At 39.9% G+C, this 21,315-nt stretch overlaps 1 protein-coding gene across 6 annotated transcripts in view; it reads right to left on the bottom strand.

Moving 5' to 3' along the window:
• Nucleotides 1–21,315, bottom strand: part of LOC102228085 (CUGBP Elav-like family member 4) — a 163,101-nt gene that overhangs the window by 126,655 nt on the left and 15,131 nt on the right. The gene's annotated exons all lie outside the window — the stretch shown is intronic.

Here is a 21,315-nt window from a genome sequence, read left to right as displayed (position 1 = left end):
GTGTGTGTGTTTTTAGAGATGGATGAACAGAGTAAAGATTGTACTCATCTGTCGTGGTACAGTGCTCCCATCAAGTCTAATGAGTGTGCCGGGGTGACCCCGGTCTCGTAGGTTCACAGGCCTGATTAAACATCGTCTCAGACTCGGCTCAGGGGATGCCGGGCTGACCAGCATGGTCTTCTCCATTCTCTCCCCTCTTTGCTCCGTTCCATTGTTCTAATGGCTCCCTCTGATCTAACCCCATTTATCTCCATCACCACAAACACAACACACACACACGCACACTGATGTGTTACTCTAGCAGTGATTCTTACTTTTGTTTGACTGTCATCAATCTTTATTACCATTTGTTTTCGTGTGTGTTTGCAGCCCACACTGCATGCATAAGAGTTAAAGGTTTTCCTTTCAACATTTTATGCCAAGAGAGTGTGTGTGCTGATCATAAACACTCAGTGCCCAGCCCTCCATATTTTCTTCGACTTCCGTCCTTCTGTGTTTATCACGAATTCGAAAGCTATAATGAGGCTGCAGTTGAAGGATGATGATTAACTGCAAGATGATCCAGGAACTAGCATAAGGCGCGATAAGACATCGTTCTGCAAAGTCTTTGATTTATTTGGTAGTAAAGCACAGAATATCGGCCGTTCCTCAGAGCTGGAGGCCACTTGGGGTCAGGAGTTGGAGACGTGCAGTTAAGACTCAGCCAGCCAGTGTGTTTTAATCTTTTTTTCTCTCTTCTTTGATCACACTAACTTCAGTCGAAGCCTGTTCAAATCATCACCAAGACATTTTAAAGGGTTGCAATTAGGGCCAAATAGCCTGCCATTTATCAAGCTCCTTTCATGTCCACCATTTTATTTTATGAAAGCAATCGATTGTCTCTCTGTGGCATAGAGGCGAAGCCCAGTCTCTGCTTGTGCTCCTAGGTGAAAAAGCGATGAGCAGCAGTGTGCAAGAGAAAGACGAAGAGCGAGGGAGAGGGTAATTTGGGTGAAACGCCATAGCCGACGCCTTTTTCACATTTACACCAGACTAACCAGACAGCCGACTCAAGAAAAAATATAGCAGCTAGTGAAAATGCCAAAGGCTCTGGGCATTTGTGTTTGCACAGAAGATGGGTCAGGTAGTTTTGAGAGACACAAAAGATGAGATAAAGAAAAGAAGAGGTCAAGAAAGTGAGAAAAATGGACAGAAAAAGTGACATTTGCTGAGACAAATAAAATAAAATAAAATTAAAGATTGGTAGACTTTAGATCTTTGGAAATACAAGTGTCAGTGTCAGACTGACTGAATCCCACTTCCAAGGGACACTAGCACTCCCCCGCACCCTTTTATTTTGGCATCTCAGTCAGGAAGTATTTCATATATTACACTGAAAAATGGTACTCCTTTTAAAAACATGACATTTTCTACATATTGTAACTTTTTATTATGTAAACATTTTTGACCTAGGGTATAATTTATATTCGAATTGTAATTTTAGTATAATATCAAATTACACTCAAATTTGTTCTGAGACAAAGAATTATCATTCCTGAAGCTTACATTATTTTTACGCCTGTTGAGCAAGAACAAAAATTTATTCAAAGCAAACCCCACTGAAAAAAAACTTAGTCTAAGATGTTTAAGTTTGTACTGCACTGCCATTACACCAACATATAACATACAACTAAACTGTACAAAAACAGCAGATCTTTATAAATATACCAACCTTCAGATGTTGTTCCGGTCAACTGATGACTAGTCTCACTGAAAATATGTGTAAATTAGAATACATCACAATAGAACAAATTACAAACACCAAGTGTTCCTGTACATTTTTCACTTTTTCCCCTTTGTTAGACTGCCTGAAAAGAACTTGGCACACATTTAACATTAATTTTATCAGTTGCTAGTTTCTAAAATATTTTACATAAAGAAATATTAGATTTTTGTTTTGCCACTTTTTGTATTAATCAATAATGATTGACAGTGATATCAAACGTTAAATACCAGAACACTTCAGATGAGTTAGAGTGACATAAAAATATCTAAATCTGTGAGGAAATTTGACATTCTACCTCTTAGAAAATGTTAAGGTTCAGAAACAAACGGTGAAGAAGGATTAGGTTAACGAGTACAAGAGGTGACAAAAATTCATTACACTCTCATGCACACAAGAAACTAAAAAACTAACGCCAAGCAAAAGCTTTAGCAAAACATGAATATTTTATGTATTAAATATGTTTTATTTCATAGTTTTATGGAATGAATAATTGATGGTCCTTGATTATTCTGTTCTTTTTGCATTAAATATATTTGCTTTCATAAAAAATTCCAGTTCACAAAAAGCAAGCCATACACTATGCATATTTATTAGCCGTCTAAATAAACGGGTCAAGAAGAAACACTAAGATGCGCAAAAAATAATAATCTCATATCTGCACAGACTAAATTGTGATACATTCACACACACATGGACACACATAGTTGACACCGGGCTCCAGCCGTGCAGGGCAAGAGAGGAGGCTGCCGGGCCCTGACCAAATAATCATCTCCTGGAGAGTGATCATCAAGGCCTTCAACATCACTGCGCAAATACACCAGCCCCGGACCCCGTGGCATGCAGAGAGAGACGGGTAAAAACAAAGACTGTTTACTGGAAAAGGGGTGGAGAGAGAAACAGAATGAAAAGAAAAGGAGGGAGAGAAAATGAAATTAAAAAAGTGGAAATTGCCACAAGAAGAGAAATGTGGTGTCTGTGTTTACATGGGAGGGAGACAGTTCGGTGAGATAGGTTGTGAGGTAATATAAAACAAAATTGTACAAAGAAAGGGGAAAAAGTTAATGTAAGAAAAGACAGATGAAACAATAAGAACTGTCAATTCCCTTACAGTAAAATGGGAAAAATATGAATGGGAAAGACATGTGGGGCTATTTTGATGGGTTTGAGACAAGGAAGAAGAAAATTAGAAAGTGGCGCAAAAAAAGAGGGACTTTTAACTCTTACAGAAAAATGTAAGAATAAAAGAGAAACGAGGCAAAAAGACATTCAAAGAGAACCAGATGTCAGAATTAGAGAAAAAAAATTAGGCTGTGTTGACAGGAAAGGAAAGAGGGGAAAGCTAAAGAAAAAAAAAGATGGGAGAAGAAACATATAAAGAGAGACAGAAATAATGGAGCGAGTGTATCTGTTTGCCATGCATGAGCGTACACCACTGTTGCCCAGGAAACAGCAGCCGCTTGGATTATGAGCTGATTAGTTGCCCTCCTCCATCAACAGGGTGTGTGCATGCTACCTTAGTGCACGGTCTGATGAACAATTGAATACAGACACACGCACACACGCCCGCACCCCCACACACTCTCTGACTCTTCACTGAGATACTTTTACTCTTACCTGTTATTTTCATGGTAGCCAGTACCTTTCAGCATCAACATCTCAATCTTTCCCTCTCTGCTGGACTCTGCCTCTCTCTGTGTGACGTTACAGGGTGCTAATCTTGGCCCTTATCTTTGTCTGCAGCTCTGTTCTCTGTTCCTTCTCTGCGAGCACCTTATCTGCCATCACTGTCAATCAGAGCAGATCAGGCTATCTACAGCTGAGTTCACCCCAGTCCTCCTTCTCCCCTTACCCAGCCACCCCTACATGTCCCGCTCCGCTCTGTAGCAAGCAACACTGAACACTCGTACACATAATTTTGAACCACAAACTCTCTATAAACACCAGTGTATCTCAATGAATGCCCTCTGTGCAAGCTTGTCCGTGTTTGGCTTACTCTCCAGGCATCTGCGCTGCCCATGCGTCTTATTTTCAGATTTGACCGCTTGAACTCTGTGTGTGTTTTAGCTAATTAGCAGATTTATTCTTGTACCAGCTCATAGCGCAAACAAAGGGGAACTTTAGTTTTGATTTAAACTTTCCTCAGGGGACCAGAGCCACAGAGTAGCAGTGACTCAGGCTAGAGTTCTGCAAAAATCTCCCTTTTTGCAGAATTGTGCACTGTTTACTTTTTAGTTCTTTTGCAGACATGTGCACAGAATATTTCACTTATTTTTTTATTACAAGTGTGAAAAAACAAATAACATGAAATGTTCTTGATATAAAAAATAGTCCAAACTAAACCTAATTTTGGCTTAGTTTTTGTTCTGAATTGTATTTCTCCTTTTCAAACATGAATTACCAAACATGTAGAGGTGAATATTTTACTTTTCAGACAAAATTAAACTAAATCCAAGGCATACAGCGCATTTCAAAAAGTATTTATGCCCCTTGAATTGGACATTTTATGTGACAGACAAATAAAACTAAATTTTAATTGTAAAATAAAATTTATTTTATTTAGTAGATAGAAAGTTTAAGAATAATACATCAATAAAACTCTATAAAGTGTGATATCTTTGGAGAAAATGGAGAAAATCTGAGAGTACCAACCGTTAGCTCTCAATAGGCTTTACCTGTTGACTTTGAATACATGAAAATACTCCGTCTTCCTACTGTCCAAAGCTTAAAACCTTTTTCTGCCTGTATCTCTCAAATTTTAGCAGCCGCCCTGTAAAAAGTGTTTTGAGTGTCTTGCAGTTTCATTCTCATCTGACCACAACTCAGGTGAGTTGTCAGTCCCTCACATACCTTGTGGTAAATAGTAAACTCATGGATTTTTCCAATGTTTTTTTTTCTTCTTTTCTTTTTTCCAAAATTGACTAGATTTTTGCCACATTTAACAGGGGCAAAAAAGATGTAGCAAGATCTGGACTTAGTTTTAAAACCAAGCTCTGCTTTAACAATTATCTCCAACCTCTCAGGCTTGAACTCTGATCCATTTACAGAACTGTGTTATTTACACTGAGATCATGCTTCATGCAGGTGTACTGTACTTAAGTAGGTGACTTTGATGGCAGTTAGTTAAATTGCGTTTTATTTTAGAATATCATATTAATAGCAGCATACACCGACCAATCACAAATTACCATTATTCATCCAGACTGCGAGCTGTATCATCTGCATGCTGCACAATGATAACCAATCCACCACTATTTAAAAAAATGAACATAACCAATCCCTTTTGTCAAGAAAATCCGAGCTCATCCCACTTCCCCATGCTGGAGATTTTAGTTTAACAGTAATAATAAATAAAGTTATCTTTAAAATGAATCACTCAAGTGACATCAAGGCCCAACAGTAGACTTAAGTGTCAATAAAGTTAGTTTAACAGTAATAATAAATAAAGTTATCTTTAAAATGAATCACTCAAGTGATATCTAGGCCCAACAGTAGACTTAAGTGTCAATAAAATAAATCTGGTTGTGTGTGTTGTTTTTGTCTCATGCAAACTTTGCTTTAATTCTACTTTTTTCTATCTAATCATAAGAAATCATAGTCAGTCAGAAAGAGTCATTAAACAGGAAAAGCAGGTTTCCTGGAAAAAGAGGAAGTAAGTTCCAGCCTGCAGATTTATAAAAAATAGCTGAGACTATTCCTTATTTTAAATCATGAAAGTTTAAAGAATGAAATCTAAACATTTTTGGATAATTTGATAAGATTCAAAGTAAAATACTTATATTAATATTGGTTTACTTGTAATAATACTTACACTTATATTTGTGGGAACACTTACAAGGAAAACAAGTAACTGTAACTTTAGTAGTAAATAATTAGAATCATGTATTATTCTTTTGGTTTCTTTTCAGAAAAACATCTGTAATAACTCACATTAGGATTATAATAAGGATAATTAATAAGTTATGGTTATAAAATCATAAATGAATGATAAATCAGAGAAGCTGAAGAAAATAAATGTGATATAAGTTATGGTTATAAAATTATAAATGAATGCTAAAATCAGAGAAGCTAAAGAAAATAAAAGTGATATAAATGTGATTTTGACATTGAACTTGAAATGGTGTAAAAGGTGTAACTGCAATTAAACATCACTGATATGTTGGAGGTAGAGAGTAGGTGAAAGGTGAAAGGCAAGGAACTAACAGGAGAGCAGAGATGATCAACGCCTTATTTAGAAAGTAGGTGAAAGGTTGTGCAGGCAATGGACAGGAGGTTGAGCAACTCTGAGACATTAGCACAGACATCAGGACATAATGTCTGTAAGACAGTGATGGATATGAAATCATCTGAGCAGTCAGCCAATGAAACAAGCCCAGCAACAGTGCTAGCCAAAGAAACCCTATAAAAGGTGAGTGCAAAAGAGGAACCGTTCGTTGGATCCTCCGGGCAGCTTCGAGCCAAGATCGAGATGGACAAAGAACTCTGCAGCTGAAGAAGAGCCGGGGCCACGGAGCCGAAGACTGTCCTGGCCATGGGGACCAACCCGTCAGCCCTGCAACCTGTGGCTTCAAATCGCACTTCTCTCATCGGCTGGGTTCAGACCCCAAAGACAAAGATGAAGACAAAGGCAAAGACAAAGAAGAAGAACTGGTACCTTCCTTCCTGCCAGCACCAAGTCCTGTGTGACCTCACCATCCATGCGGAGAGGAGGCTCATCAGACCTACAGAGATTCCTGCCTTCGCTGATCAACATCTTCCTCCTGCTGCAACACCTTCTTCATCATCAGACCTGCGGAGATCCTGGCCTTCATCGACCGGCGTCTTCCTCCTGCTGCAACACCTTCTTCATCATCAGACCTGCGGAGATCCTGGCCTTCATCGATCGGCGTCTTCCTCCTGCTGCAGCACCTTCTTCGTCGTCGTGCCAGGTCTGGGGTTCGAGGCGCCAGGCTCCGTCCGTCTCTCTCAAAGGTTCCTTTTTTTTAGTTCTTAGTATCAGCAGTAGGGAAAGACAGACTAGATGATTGATTTTACTTATTTGATTATTTCTGCTACTGAATTAAGCTGTACTGACCCTTGCAAAAATGCCTTACTAATAAAATATTTAGCATAAAGAAAATCTAAAAGATGTTGTGGACATTCAGTTAATGAGTCACCTTAAAGTTCTTTGATGGTTGTAAAATAGCTGTGATGTTTGATTCTGGAGAGGAAAAAGTTTAAAATGTTTTTAAGTTGCTGGTAGCCCAAATTTAAAACGTCATCCTTGGGACTCGCCCGAGTCACTAAAACCTACCTGGTTCAATAACAAATGCAAGTTGTAAAATAAGAGAACGAGCGACCGTTAACAGGTGTGCTCTGTGAAACTAGTTGGCTGTAGGCTGCTCAGTCTGGCTAATTCACAGAGGGAAGAAGGGTGAGACACCTGGATGTAGGCCGTTAAAAATCAGGTGAATCGTTTCTCGAAACCAGCTTAAACAGAGTTTACTTCAGTTCTGGACAGGGTAAATCCCGGCAGATTTAGGAAACTCAATTAACCCGTTAGATGGAGAGCTGGTAGCACATCTCCCCTCTCAGAAGAGGAAGCAGAGAGTGAGACAGTAGAGACAGAAAGGAGGGGGGGGGTGTTGCGCAACAACAAGTGGCGCCCGAACAGGGACTCGACTAACGGAGTAGGAGGGCCCTATGCCAAGTCAGTAAAAACAGATGTGAGGATCTGAATAGCTCACTTGGTTTGTTAACTCTTAAGGAATAGAGTTAATGGTGACTGATATGGCCGTCAGTCACAACCCTTGCAGTAACTGTATGGCATACAGGTGAGGGAAAGCTTCTACTGAGGATAAATGACCGGATCCAGACAGTGAAGCTAGTAGCCAACATAGTCTAGACCCATCCCTGCTCGAAGCGCAAAGAGAGGCTTTGGGGGATAGACAACTCGAACCGACAGAGACGGAGTGATGGATGATCACTTCGAGGAGGAAAATCTGGGGAAGAAACCGGAGGAAGCCGGCCGCCCAGATCGTTTGGAAAAGGAGGAGACCTCAACAGAACTGCATCAACTTTCTACACAGCTACTGTGACTCAGACCTGAAGCAAGGGGGGACGTTGGTTCCAAGAATGAGGAACTGAAACATCAACCCCTGACAAAGGAAAGTTGGCTCAGTCTTGCTGGAGTGGTTCGTGATGTAATGCTGACAAGAAAAGAAAAGACCAGCCAGCAAGCATGCACAAGAAACAGAGAAAAGTATCATCAGCTGACGATGGATGAGGAAGCACACCGCGTCCTCCACTGCAGCCATCGAGAAGACATCCGGCAACAGAGGAACAAACACCAGCAGCTGACATCATCACACAGACGCAGACATGGTTAAAGACATCCTGCTGGACCCGGAGCTTGAAATTGGGCCAGCACAACCCACCAGTAAGAAACGACCGCAAGCGACATCTGAGAAGCCAGAACAACCGGAATGGGCAATCTACACCGATGGATCCAGAAAGGGGTCCGACCAGTCGGCATACTGGGGATTTATTCTGAAGCAAGACGGCAAAGAGAGATGCCGTCAGAAAGGAAAAGCTCTCGGTAGTGCTCAAGCCGGAGAAGTAACGGCAGTACTGGAAGGATTGCTGGAGCTGGTGAAAAGGAAAATCAAGAGTGCCAGGTTAGTAACTGACAGTTACTACTGTGCTCAGGCCCTTAGAGAGGACTTGGCCATTTGGGAAGAAAATGGTTTCGAGACTGCAAAGGGCAAGCCCGTGGCACACAAAGATTTGTGGAAGAAGAAAGCAGAACTGAGGCTCCGCCCGAAACTTGAGGTGCAGCGACAAGGCGCACACCTGAGAAGAAGCCCTATGGAGGGGCAAAGATGATGACCTTTCGTGCCACTAAGAAAGGTTGTCTCTGCCGGTGTCGAGGTGGGACAGAACACCTAAGGACAGGTGGTCCTAGAGTAGCATGGGGAGCAGGTAGTACGGTGCGTGCATAAGGCCCTCGAATATGCAGGCGTGCTACACCCCCGTGAAGAACTGAGCAAGCAGGACTGCTGGATGTCCCTTCAGCCCATCCGATGCAGCTGTGTGACTTTGAGGTATGTGGTCGATACGCAGGGCACCCAGGGCAGCGGATGGAAGGTTTGTTCATCAAGAGCACAGTCCCATGGGGTTCAGTCTGCATGGATGTAGCAGAGCCAATGGGGACAACAGGAAAGAGAGGTGAGAAGTACCTCTTGGTGCTGATGGACACAGTGACAACTGCTAGAAGAGCAGGTCTTCCCCTGCAGAGGAACTCCGTTCACGTCACAGAAAGCAGGGAGGCGAAGACACTTCTCCTTTTTGCTTAGAGAAGAAAAAGGGAAGTTGCAGCTTGAAGTGTCACTGAAAACAGGGCAGAGAGTTTGGATTAAAGCTCAAGATCGGCCTGCAACTACGGTGATCAAGCTGAGATTCAACGCCCAAGATTTTGTAAAGCAAGTACTGAACTTCAACACAGTACTACTGATGAAGAAAGGGGTCCATGAGGAAGCAGTGCTCAAGCCAGTTCTTAGCTACAGCGAACCAGAACATTACAAGAAGATGGCCAGAGAATCAAGCACCATGCCATCCTACAGTAGACTGGCCACTATTACGGGAAGGTTGCCGTTCAAAGAACAACTTCAAGGCTTTGGACTGGGAGGGCCGTGAAGAAATTGGATTATGCTAAAGAAGAACTCCTGTCACCACCTGATGGATTAAAATGGAAAAGGATCATGATTACGGATAAAGCGTCATGATGCTTATGCTTTTTGCTTTGCTCTGCTGAACAGCCAGAATTTTTTTTTTGTTTGAGGCCTTCTGTCTCAGCCCATCTTCCCTAAAGAACCATCCCACATCCTGAAGAACTGACAGTTCATCCAGCGAAGGTTCCTGTAGAAGAATCAGAGCGATCCAAGTTTTCTTCGACATTCATCACCTCATGGGGGAAATCAAAACTCCAAGGAGGGGGTGTCAAGAGAAGTGGAGTTTTGATGACTACACTGAGCCCTCTGTGACAACTGAGGATGAAGAATCTGCATCTTCACATCCCAGACGAACCTCTTCTCTTTCCAGGGGATGAGGACGGCGAACTGCAGGAGGGTGATGGACTCCCAGCATGTGAAAGGTCTGACCTCGTGGAGGGGGTGTCAAGAAAATCCGAGCTCATCCCACTTCCCCATGCTGGAGATTTTAGTTTAACAGTAATAATAAATAAAGTTATCTTTAAAATGAATCACTCAAGTGACATCAAGGCCCAACAGTAGACTTAAGTGTCAATAAAGTTAGTTTAACAGTAATAATAAATAAAGTTATCTTTAAAATGAATCACTCAAGTGATATCTAGGCCCAACAGTAGACTTAAGTGTCAATAAAATAAATCTGGTTGTGTGTGTTGTTTTTGTCTCATGCAAACTTTGCTTTAATTCTACTTTTTTCTATCTAATCATAAGAAATCATAGTCAGTCAGAAAGAGTCATTAAACAGGAAAAGCAGGTTTCCTGGAAAAAGAGGAAGTAAGTTCCAGCCTGCAGATTTATAAAAAATAGCTGAGACTATTCCTTATTTTAAATCATGAAAGTTTAAAGAATGAAATCTAAACATTTTTGGATAATTTGATAAGATTCAAAGTAAAATACTTATATTAATATTGGTTTACTTGTAATAATACTTACACTTATATTTGTGGGAACACTTACAAGGAAAACAAGTAACTGTAACTTTAGTAGTAAATAATTAGAATCATGTATTATTCTTTTGGTTTCTTTTCAGAAAAACATCTGTAATAACTCACATTAGGATTATAATAAGGATAATTAATAAGTTATGGTTATAAAATCATAAATGAATGATAAATCAGAGAAGCTGAAGAAAATAAATGTGATATAAGTTATGGTTATAAAATTATAAATGAATGCTAAAATCAGAGAAGCTAAAGAAAATAAAAGTGATATAAATGTGATTTTGACATTGAACTTGAAATGGTGTAAAAGGTGTAACTGCAATTAAACATCACTGATATGTTGGAGGTAGAGAGTAGGTGAAAGGTGAAAGGCAAGGAACTAACAGGAGAGCAGAGATGATCAACGCCTTATTTAGAAAGTAGGTGAAAGGTTGTGCAGGCAATGGACAGGAGGTTGAGCAACTCTGAGACATTAGCACAGACATCAGGACATAATGTCTGTAAGACAGTGATGGATATGAAATCATCTGAGCAGTCAGCCAATGAAACAAGCCCAGCAACAGTGCTAGCCAAAGAAACCCTATAAAAGGTGAGTGCAAAAGAGGAACCGTTCGTTGGATCCTCCGGGCAGCTTCGAGCCAAGATCGAGATGGACAAAGAACTCTGCAGCTGAAGAAGAGCCGGGGCCACGGAGCCGAAGACTGTCCTGGCCATGGGGACCAACCCGTCAGCCCTGCAACCTGTGGCTTCAAATCGCACTTCTCTCATCGGCTGGGTTCAGACCCCAAAGACAAAGATGAAGACAAAGGCAAAGACAAAGAAGAAGAACTGGTACCTTCCTTCCTGCCAGCACCAAGTCCTGTGTGACCTCACCATCCATGCGGAGAGGAGGCTCATCAGACCTACAGAGATTCCTGCCTTCGCTGATCAACATCTTCCTCCTGCTGCAACACCTTCTTCATCATCAGACCTGCGGAGATCCTGGCCTTCATCGACCGGCGTCTTCCTCCTGCTGCAACACCTTCTTCATCATCAGACCTGCGGAGATCCTGGCCTTCATCGATCGGCGTCTTCCTCCTGCTGCAGCACCTTCTTCGTCGTCGTGCCAGGTCTGGGGTTCGAGGCGCCAGGCTCCGTCCGTCTCTCTCAAAGGTTCCTTTTTTTTAGTTCTTAGTATCAGCAGTAGGGAAAGACAGACTAGATGATTGATTTTACTTATTTGATTATTTCTGCTACTGAATTAAGCTGTACTGACCCTTGCAAAAATGCCTTACTAATAAAATATTTAGCATAAAGAAAATCTAAAAGATGTTGTGGACATTCAGTTAATGAGTCACCTTAAAGTTCTTTGATGGTTGTAAAATAGCTGTGATGTTTGATTCTGGAGAGGAAAAAGTTTAAAATGTTTTTAAGTTGCTGGTAGCCCAAATTTAAAACGTCATCCTTGGGACTCGCCCGAGTCACTAAAACCTACCTGGTTCAATAACAAATGCAAGTTGTAAAATAAGAGAACGAGCGACCGTTAACAGGTGTGCTCTGTGAAACTAGTTGGCTGTAGGCTGCTCAGTCTGGCTAATTCACAGAGGGAAGAAGGGTGAGACACCTGGATGTAGGCCGTTAAAAATCAGGTGAATCGTTTCTCGAAACCAGCTTAAACAGAGTTTACTTCAGTTCTGGACAGGGTAAATCCCGGCAGATTTAGGAAGCTCAATTAACCCGTTAGATGGAGAGCTGGTAGCACATCTCCCCTCTCAGAAGAGGAAGCAGAGAGTGAGACAGTAGAGACAGAAAGGAGGGGGGGGGTGTTGCGCAACAACACTTTTGAGTATAAATCTAATGTTTTTAGACAGAGACACTTTTTTGTAGGGGCAGGTGTACCCTGACTCCCTAATGCTGGAGTAATTGTAGATAATGGAGTTTTAAGGACAGCTGCTGATGCTGATTTAAGTGGGATTTAAGCAGAGATTTATAGGAAAAGGAAAATGAGCAGACAGGAGGAAAAGTTGAACTGGATGTGGGAGTGAATGAGAAAGCAAAAATAAGGCGAGTTTCTGGACGAATGCTTTAGTTTTATCCCAGAACAGGTAGGAAGCAAGATAAAAGGAAATCAAAGAAAGGAAAAAAAAATATTGTACATTCATCTCACAAAAAAGGCATAGATCTTTTTTTTAAAGATGAATTCATCCATAGTTTGGAGTGAAACGAAAGGCTGGCGCTTCTTGAGAATAGGAGGTTAGAGAGGGCACAAGCTGGATGACTAATTGGGGAGGATATGAAATGAGGCTTGACTCAATCTACACCCTTGAATCAACTCTGCCCTACAGTATGCATCAAATGGGTTCCCTAAGTGGTGCTTTTCCATTGATTATACCCTTTCAATGTTACGCTCCAGCTACTTGTTGGAAAATTTTGACAGAGGGGGGAAAAAAAGCAGAGGGAGCTAAAGGAGGTGGTTGAAGTATCGGTCAATACTTAATACTGAGCAAACTAGAAAAACCAGGAATTGCAGAATGTGAGTAATATCACATAAACAGACAGCGATGAAAGTGAGAGAGAGGACAAGGTGTGTAAAAAGTACGTCAGACTCGCCCGTAAATGCAGTGGTGCGTGGCACTTCGCCTCGTATGGCACTCAACTTTATGAGGTGTGGAGGGGCTGTCTCCCTCGCCTCTCTGCCTGTTTTAATGATACAGTTTAGATGGAAAAGCTGGAGCTTCGGTCGGCACCAAGGACTTCGCTTGCTCTGCTTCATGCAGCACAAAATCCCAGATGGGGAAAACATAAATATAAGCCATACTCAAACACACACACCCACGCATAGAAGTCGTCCTGATTATGAGCATGATGTGGGATTTATTTTGTTGCTGTTTTTCTTATGCAAACAAAAATCCTGTGCTTTTTTTTTTAATAAAATGTGTAAACACTGTAATTAAACAACATAGTGGGTTGATGTTTCTATATAATTGCTATTGAGCAAATGCAGATGCAAAGATGAGCAATGGGGCTGAACATGTGCAGCATTCACATCTAAAATTTCTATTAATGATCATAGGCAGAGCAACAGATGACACCAGGGAGCAAAAGGGAAGCAATCGAAGGGGTGAAACTGCCTGTCAGAACTGTGAAGCCTCCTCAGATCTGCCCCTTGTGCCTGACCACTCCACACGCTCAAGAGATGGTTTCTAACCACAGCCTACACCCATCACTACACCGTCTCAGAGGAGAACATGCAGTAATGCAATATTGATCTGACAATGAGTGAGTGTGTGTGTGACTCTGCATAGGTGAGTGTGTGTGTTTTTGGACGGGATGTTGGCAAATAATTGCGCTGTGTAAAAAAGTGAATGAGCTGTGTGGACGGCATTAGTATGGGTTGCTTGTGTGACTGTTGAGTCGGTTTGTGTGATGGAAGACAGCCACAGAAGTGTTGCATTAATAAGCAAAAGCTAAGGTGTTGGCCTTGGTGCTGTTTCAGACACAGGTCTGTCAGAGTCTTCATCTGCTGTGGCAGCACCGACTGAACGGAAACTCATTTCACCTTGCGTTCATTTGATTCCTACATTGCTCACTCTCTTTTTCTGTGGCCGTTTTTACACAAAATCTACAGCAAACACAACCTCTCCACTTCATCTTGACAGAATGGATACCTCATGCAGACCACTAAAATCTTAAAAGAGCGGCATCAGGAGAATTGATTTAAAAAAAAAGAAAAACAAAATCCCTTCCTTTATTTTTATCATAATTTGTTTAATTAGTAATCGCTGTATTTTCAAACTCATTAATTGGCGGAACAATCTCTTAGACCACAGACATTTGACCTTTGTTTATATAGTTTACAGATTTCTGCTAATTGTCATTCAGCTGTTATATAACTGGGTAAAGGTTTTCTGCCTGAATATTGATCAATATATCCAAAGTGTTTGCTTGGTCAAAACAGCCAAAGGGTAAAATCATTACTCCTTGCCATTAGTAGTGGAAAACATGTAACAAAGACTCAATATTTTATTTATTTAAATCATTCTGCAAGTAATAAACTCTGGCATAAAATGGTGAAATGGAAATAAACACAAGCTCCTGCAGTAAGTGTTCATGTCAAAGCTATTCATTTATTTATTTATTTTAATGTTTTCCTTTTAAAGTCTCTAAAATCTAGGGCACTATAGTGTAAAGGAAGAGAAATCTGCAGGTAAGAATAAGATTCTCTACATTCAGAATGTTAAGCCTCTGGTTTCCCTGAGAGCTTTTTCTTGTTTTCATGAATCACTATTTCTTCATCTACAGAGGTAACAAAAACAAAAAACAAAAACATAATTGCAGTGTATATGTGAGAGATGTGACATGAATGACAAGGAATAAAGAAAATCAGAAGTAAAGAAATTCACTGTTTTTTCTCATTCATCACTTGCTAATCTTAACCTAATTATTGATTCCAGCTGCTTGCCTGTGAAAACTGAATTGTTTTTTCACAAATCGTGGTACATTTAATGTACACAATTTCTACACATATTATATATTTCTCTATGTCTATGAAATCATACTATTTTCTTTTGTTGTCACAAACCTTTAGTCAATCCCTTTTGTCGCTCCCTTATTGTGGTTGCCAACTTCCACTCTTCAGGAGGAAGGGTGGTCTCACTGTGATGGTGGTAGTGTTAGGACGACCCTGAGAGCTTTTTATAAATTCTTGTAGTGTTTGGAGGTGCTTCCTTAGTACCCAATGAATTAATTTGTTAGAATGGTCTATACAATGATGTAAAATATGGTTATCAAGTTTTCACTGAAATCAAACATTGCTTAATGTGTGACACACTTTCTAACGTTTTCCCTTGTCATTTAATTGTTAATAATCAAGTGTGTAAGCAATTACCCTGTAACAACTTGCATGTAGTGTTTCGGTCAGCTTTCAGAGTTCAACATAACATGTAAACAGATGTGATAAAACCAATTATAAATATTCTTGTAGGACCAGATAATGGACTTGTGTCTATAATTCTCTTATTACAGAGCTACAGTGAGACAGCAAGGAACAACACCAGTCTGGTTTAAATAATGCCTGTCTGATAGATACATCAGTATCTATTAGACACATCAGTATCTATTAGATATATTGGTGCTAACACTCGCAATACCAGAGTTAGTCATTAAGTATCACAGGGTGCTGTGTTTGAGCCATTTCTGTTTTATTATATGCATGTTTCTGCTTGGCATAATTACTTGACATAATGGGATCATTTTAATTTTCACACTGGTAATGCTCTGCCATATTTACCTTGATAAGTCTAATATAAGGTTTCTTTTTTAAACTCAGACATCTTTAGACCTATGTAATTTTGATGAGATAATAGTTTTATGCTAAGATGAACATGTGATAAAGAAGTGGCTTAAGTAAACAGATTGTTTTTAAAAAAAAATTATTTAACAGAACAGTCCATAGAAGTCAATCAATTAAATGTCACTTTTCTGGAGTAAACATTCAAGTCTCAGAGAAAACTCCAGGTCAAACTGTCAATCTGAATTGATTTGCCAATTCAGATATCCATTTCAAATTTTCATATTTCCATGTCTTCCATTGTTAAAGGTGTGGGTTATTTTTAATTGCATTGTCAGCACATTATTTTAGCTGAAGGACATACAAAGTACTCCGTTTCTCCTTTCAAATTTCTAAATTTTCATTCTAAATTAGAAACAGGCTCTGAAGCTCTACCGGATTCCCTGCAAAAGCATGCATGAAACTAGTAGCTCACGTTCCTTCATCACAAGTTGCATTAAATTTCACAAGCTAAGACTTCATGGGTTCTCTGTATTTCTTTAAGGCAAAGTTGCATGAAATGCTAGAAGCCATAGCTTTTTGGTGCCAAAAGATGAGACAGAGAGGATCTCTGGAGTCAAGCAGTTAAAAAGATACCTCACGAGGAGCGCTGCTTTGAGGTTAGAGACACAATCCACTTTGGTGCTACTTGTTTAGGATAGTTTACAGTTCCATCTCTTTGCAGTGACAGGTAGACATGAGAAACAAAGCAAGTAAGGAGAAAAGTTTCGTCTTAAAGATCCAAGAGTGTTTTTGTACAAATACGTTTCACTTTATAGGTTTAAAATTCAAATTGTTTCCTGCAAGATGTGAGTTAAAAAGCTCTCCTATGCCCATTACACACAGATAGCATCATACTGTAGATGCACTGACTCACAGGAGTCCAGGAGCAGGAGCTATTCTGAGAGCAATGAAACAGGCAGACTAACCAATAGAACCACCCACACACTAAGCATTTTTTTCATCACATGCCACATTCAGAAACACGTGCAAACACACACACCTTCCTCTTTCTGCCAGCCTACCCATCGTTCGTTAGTTGCTACATAAAGGGGAGGGGTGGGGGTGATTTTACCGTGACACAGTCTGGCTCTAATTCACTGTTTCCACTGAGAGCCTGCATCCAAAAATACTTCTGCTTAACAAACTCCTCTGATTGCTGTTTGACTTTCTGTCTCCTCCCTTTCCTCCCGTCTTTAATCAGCATGTAAACAAGCGCAAGGTCATTTTCTTTCTTAAATGAAATGAGGGGAGATAAGAGGACCGAAGTGCAGTTAATCCTTTGGACACGCTGATGGAGAAGTTTGTCCGGTTGATGCTTGAGTGGTAATTATGCAGGAATGTTTCTGCTCTCACGGTCCAACTATCTATGGATGCATCATCCGTTTATCTCTTTCCTCCACTGCAAAGGTAAAGGGAAGGAAATAAATTGGAAAAGAAGAGGAATTTGGAAGAAAACTGAAGTGAGCTGGGTTACAGTTGAGCTACCACTACAGAGCCTTGTCAACACTTGTTTCTGATGCTGTGAAACTAGACTGAGACATCTTCTCACTAACTCCAGAACTCCTCTCTGTCCTTGATCATCTTACTCTAAGGGAAATATGAGCTAATTAACTCTATTTATACTATTTTTTATCAGTTTCAGCAGAAAAAAAAATCAAATATTCATTTTTTTGTTGTTTTTATTCTTTCTCACTGTTGCAGCCAAACAACCAGTTTTGATGCAGCGAAAAACTTTGATGCCTAATTGCTTGAGGAAATGTCGTTCTCTTTCAGCAAGCAGCTTCACTATGAGACAGCAGTTCAGCCTGAGTAAAAGTCTCAGAGCATCATTTCTGAAGGTGTGACAGCACAAGGGCCTCATTTCCATCCTTCTCCACTATTTATCAGCCTTCTCCTCTTTCCCAGTGAAGCAGCAATGTTAACAATGCTGTCCCCACATTTACCAGTTCTGCCTCATTACAGCCAAAGAAGTGGATAAATTAGTGCAGGAGAGCATGCACGGCAGAGTCCGACTCCACCTGTCAGCCACTGGGAGAGATAGTGAACATGTTGAACAGAGGTGGGGGGTGTGAAAGAACTGCTCAGCCTTCAACACATTTTTTGAGAAAATCCACTCATTAAAAGAAAACTCTTTTGCTTTCCAGAATTATTTCTTGAGGTTACTTTTTTTTTTAAACAGTGCCTTACAAAAGTATTCATCCATTGCATTTTTTTCGGGGGAATACCCCCCCCCCCCCCCAAAAAAAAAAAAATCCTGCAATTCTGAACTGAAAGGAAAGCAAAAATTATTTTCAAAATTTTTTACAGATTACAGTCTGAAAAGTTTTATGAAAATATGTATTGCAACTCTCTACATCTCCATAGTAAAATCACCTATGTAGTTAATAGCTGAATACAGCTGTTCTGTGAAAGTTTTCAAAGGGTTTGTGCGCAACCATTAGTGCACAAACAGCATATTGAAGGCTGAAGAACACAGCAGACTACCACCAATAAAGTTGTGGAGAAGTTTAAAGCACATTTAGGACACAAAACATGAGCTAACTAACATGAGCTGACTGACCACCTGGGCTAAGAGAGCATTAGTCCAAGAAGAAACTAAAATATCTAAGGAACCCAGGAAGAACTACAGACATTGATAGCTGTTGACAATTAGTGCTACTATAGTCTGTCATTCATGAAAGATTCATGAAAAAGACATTGTTGAAAGAATCAAAATAGTAATCAGATTCATAATTGGCTATAATCCCTATTGGGAACCTCGCTAAAATTAGGAAGAAAATATTTTTGTCAGATTAGAACAAAATCCAACATTTTTATCTGCACACAAAATGCTATGTGTAACAGGACAGCAATATACTGGCTTTGATTAAAACACATTTATGTTGCCCAATCAAATCCTAGACCTAAAATTAAATTACATTGCAAACTGCTTTGTGTTGGTCTGTCAGAAAAACACGTCATGAAAATCTTTTTTGTCATTACATAACAAAATATAAATTATTTATTTACGGGGACACTAAAGCAAGGTGTTGAAAGAATACTAATGAGCAGACGATTTCTGACATTTTATCTGTCCTCCTCATCATTTGAGTTCTTCATTGTAAAGAAAATATTTCGGTACGTTATCAGTATCACTGACACAAATTGTTAACAACTCTTTCTCTTTTCTTGGGTTTTACTTCATAAAAAACTATCCCTCCAAAAACCTCTGATAAAAAGACATTCAAGATCAAGAGGCAAAAATAGCCCAAGTTTTTGTCATTCTCTGAACAACAAAAGTCTGAGTCCCCACAGTCTTTAAAAAGCATTACTTCTCTTTCTCATCGGTCCAGCATCTCTGGCCTACAATCTTTATGGGCTGGTTAAAACAACCATCTACGTTTGCGCTTCCTCCACATTCAGCAGTAAAACAGACAGGAGTTCTGTGATGTCCAGCCACCTTGCCTCCCAGGCTCAACACTATGCTTTATGGAGGGCTGAGAAATCAAATCAGATGTGGGAAAATTAATTTTTGTATGAAATTAAGAGCCACCAGCCAAATAAAGGAAGACAATGCTGAGTGCATCCCTCAATCGTGATTCCATTCACTCTCTAATCAGCAGGATGGCCAAGCACAAGCCGGTAGCATAGTGAAAGCTCTCAGCCCACAGGGGATAAGAAAAACAATGGCCCTTTTTAATTTCTTTTCTAAAGCGAGCGGCTGAAAGAAAATGATATAGACGTAATTGGCGGATGAGTAGAGCAGAGCAGCCTTGAAGGAGGTGCAGCGTCCAACGCACAGACACCTTTTCACTTTTCTCTCATGGTGGCAATGACTAAGGAGAACTGAGGTTTTACAAACCTCCATCAAGGACAAAGTCTATCAAATATGTCTATGAGTGGACCTATTTGGTGTTGTTACAATGTTCTCTAATAACATGAATCTGCAACAAAGAAAAAAAAAATATTCAGATCATAATTTGTATTTAAAAGGTTTGGATGTCAGACTATAAAAGCCAGTATTGTCACACTAAATACAGTGTAAAGTACTCCTAAGACCTTATCAGTTTTTAGACTTATAACTGCAAGTTTTTATGTGATAAATCAGAACAAGCAGGCTGTGAAAAGAATACAATTAATGGCTTTTATTTTCTTTTACCTATAAATATTATAAATAAACTGTTAAATTATTTTTTCTTGTAGCTATAGTCAGTTTCACTTTTCATTGCAATTGCATCTGTATATTTTTGGGGAATTTATTTGTACCACCGGTGCATATATAGAGACTGAAGCTCGTCCAATGATTCTTAGTAAAATAGCATAGGCTCAGTTAGTTTGGCTAGAGAGCATCAATCAAGTGTTGTTATTCTCAATTTAATTTAAGCCTGGACTTTGACTGGACCATTCTTATACAAGCCTTTTGCGGCTTCAAACCGTTTTTCTTCCAGTAGTCCCCTGTAATTAGCTCCACACATTTTTCTATCAGCTCTCACATGACTCCCTGTCCCTTGTGGAGAAATAAAAATTACATTTTGGTCTCCTTTTAAAAAGTGACTCCTTCCTTTGTGCAATTTGTTATATATTTTTATATGATGGATTGAGCGTTACTCATTGAAATTTAGAAAGTTTGAGATCTATAATCTAATTCTCCTTCCAAGTAAAGTTTTCTACAGTTTTAGTAACAACGGCTCTAACTTGCTTTCACAAAAACTCTCTTTGAAGCACTGTAAAGTTTTGTATTGTAAAAATGCTGTTTGAATAAAGGTGCAAAAGCTTAAATTTTGTTTTGTTTTGCTTGGTTTTTTCTTTGTTTGTTTGTTTTCTCAGTTATAGTCACTCTCCTTCCCAACTGAGCCAGTCTAGATTTGAAATAATACAAGTGAAAATGCTGGTCTTTTATTTTCAATGTGCACCGAGGCAAACACACAGTCTATGTTTGCGGTGTGATGAAGGGAGAGAAAGTCAACAACACGGATGCACTGATCTATGGCCCCCATGGCTTGCGCTCAGTGATACATAATACTCGTATTGCACAATCTTACCCCGTCCCACTTTTTGGGGAGCATACACTGAAGTCATTTTCTGCGCTTTTAAAGCTGAGACAGAAAAGAAACAAATGTTTGAAAGCAAAGCATTTTGTCAAGCACTTTGGTCAAAACTCGAGCTGTCAAGGTTACCCTTTCAAGACTGAAGAGACACACTTCAGAAAAAAAGATTTTGTAAGTTTTTTGCTGCTTATCTTTAGCACAGCTGCACTCAAGTGCCTCTTCATCAATACTGGGGTGAGGCACTGCCAGTACTCGTCCTCAGAAACCAAGAATGTGGATCCATCAACAGACACCTTTATGTAAATGGCAAGAATAGAAGACGAGCGCTACCATCCGTGGGGATATGGTGAGGCAGAGGAAGAGCAAGGAGGAAGGTTAGAAAGACAAACACAGTGAAGTGAATGAGAGACAAAGAGAGGCTGAATGTTTTATTTATTAATTTATTTGCTTTTTTCGAGAAATGTTTAATCGGCTTTTGGGCCACTGTAGCACCCAATTAGCATGCCTGTTACATGCAAACACAAAGAAC

The sequence above is a fragment of the Xiphophorus maculatus genome, chromosome 4 (genome assembly GCF_002775205.1).
Source record: "Xiphophorus maculatus strain JP 163 A chromosome 4, X_maculatus-5.0-male, whole genome shotgun sequence".
Classification (NCBI taxonomy): domain Eukaryota; kingdom Metazoa; phylum Chordata; class Actinopteri; order Cyprinodontiformes; family Poeciliidae; genus Xiphophorus; species Xiphophorus maculatus.
The sequence above is the reverse complement of the archived record's forward strand: the minus strand, read 5'-3'. Positions and strand labels throughout refer to the sequence as shown.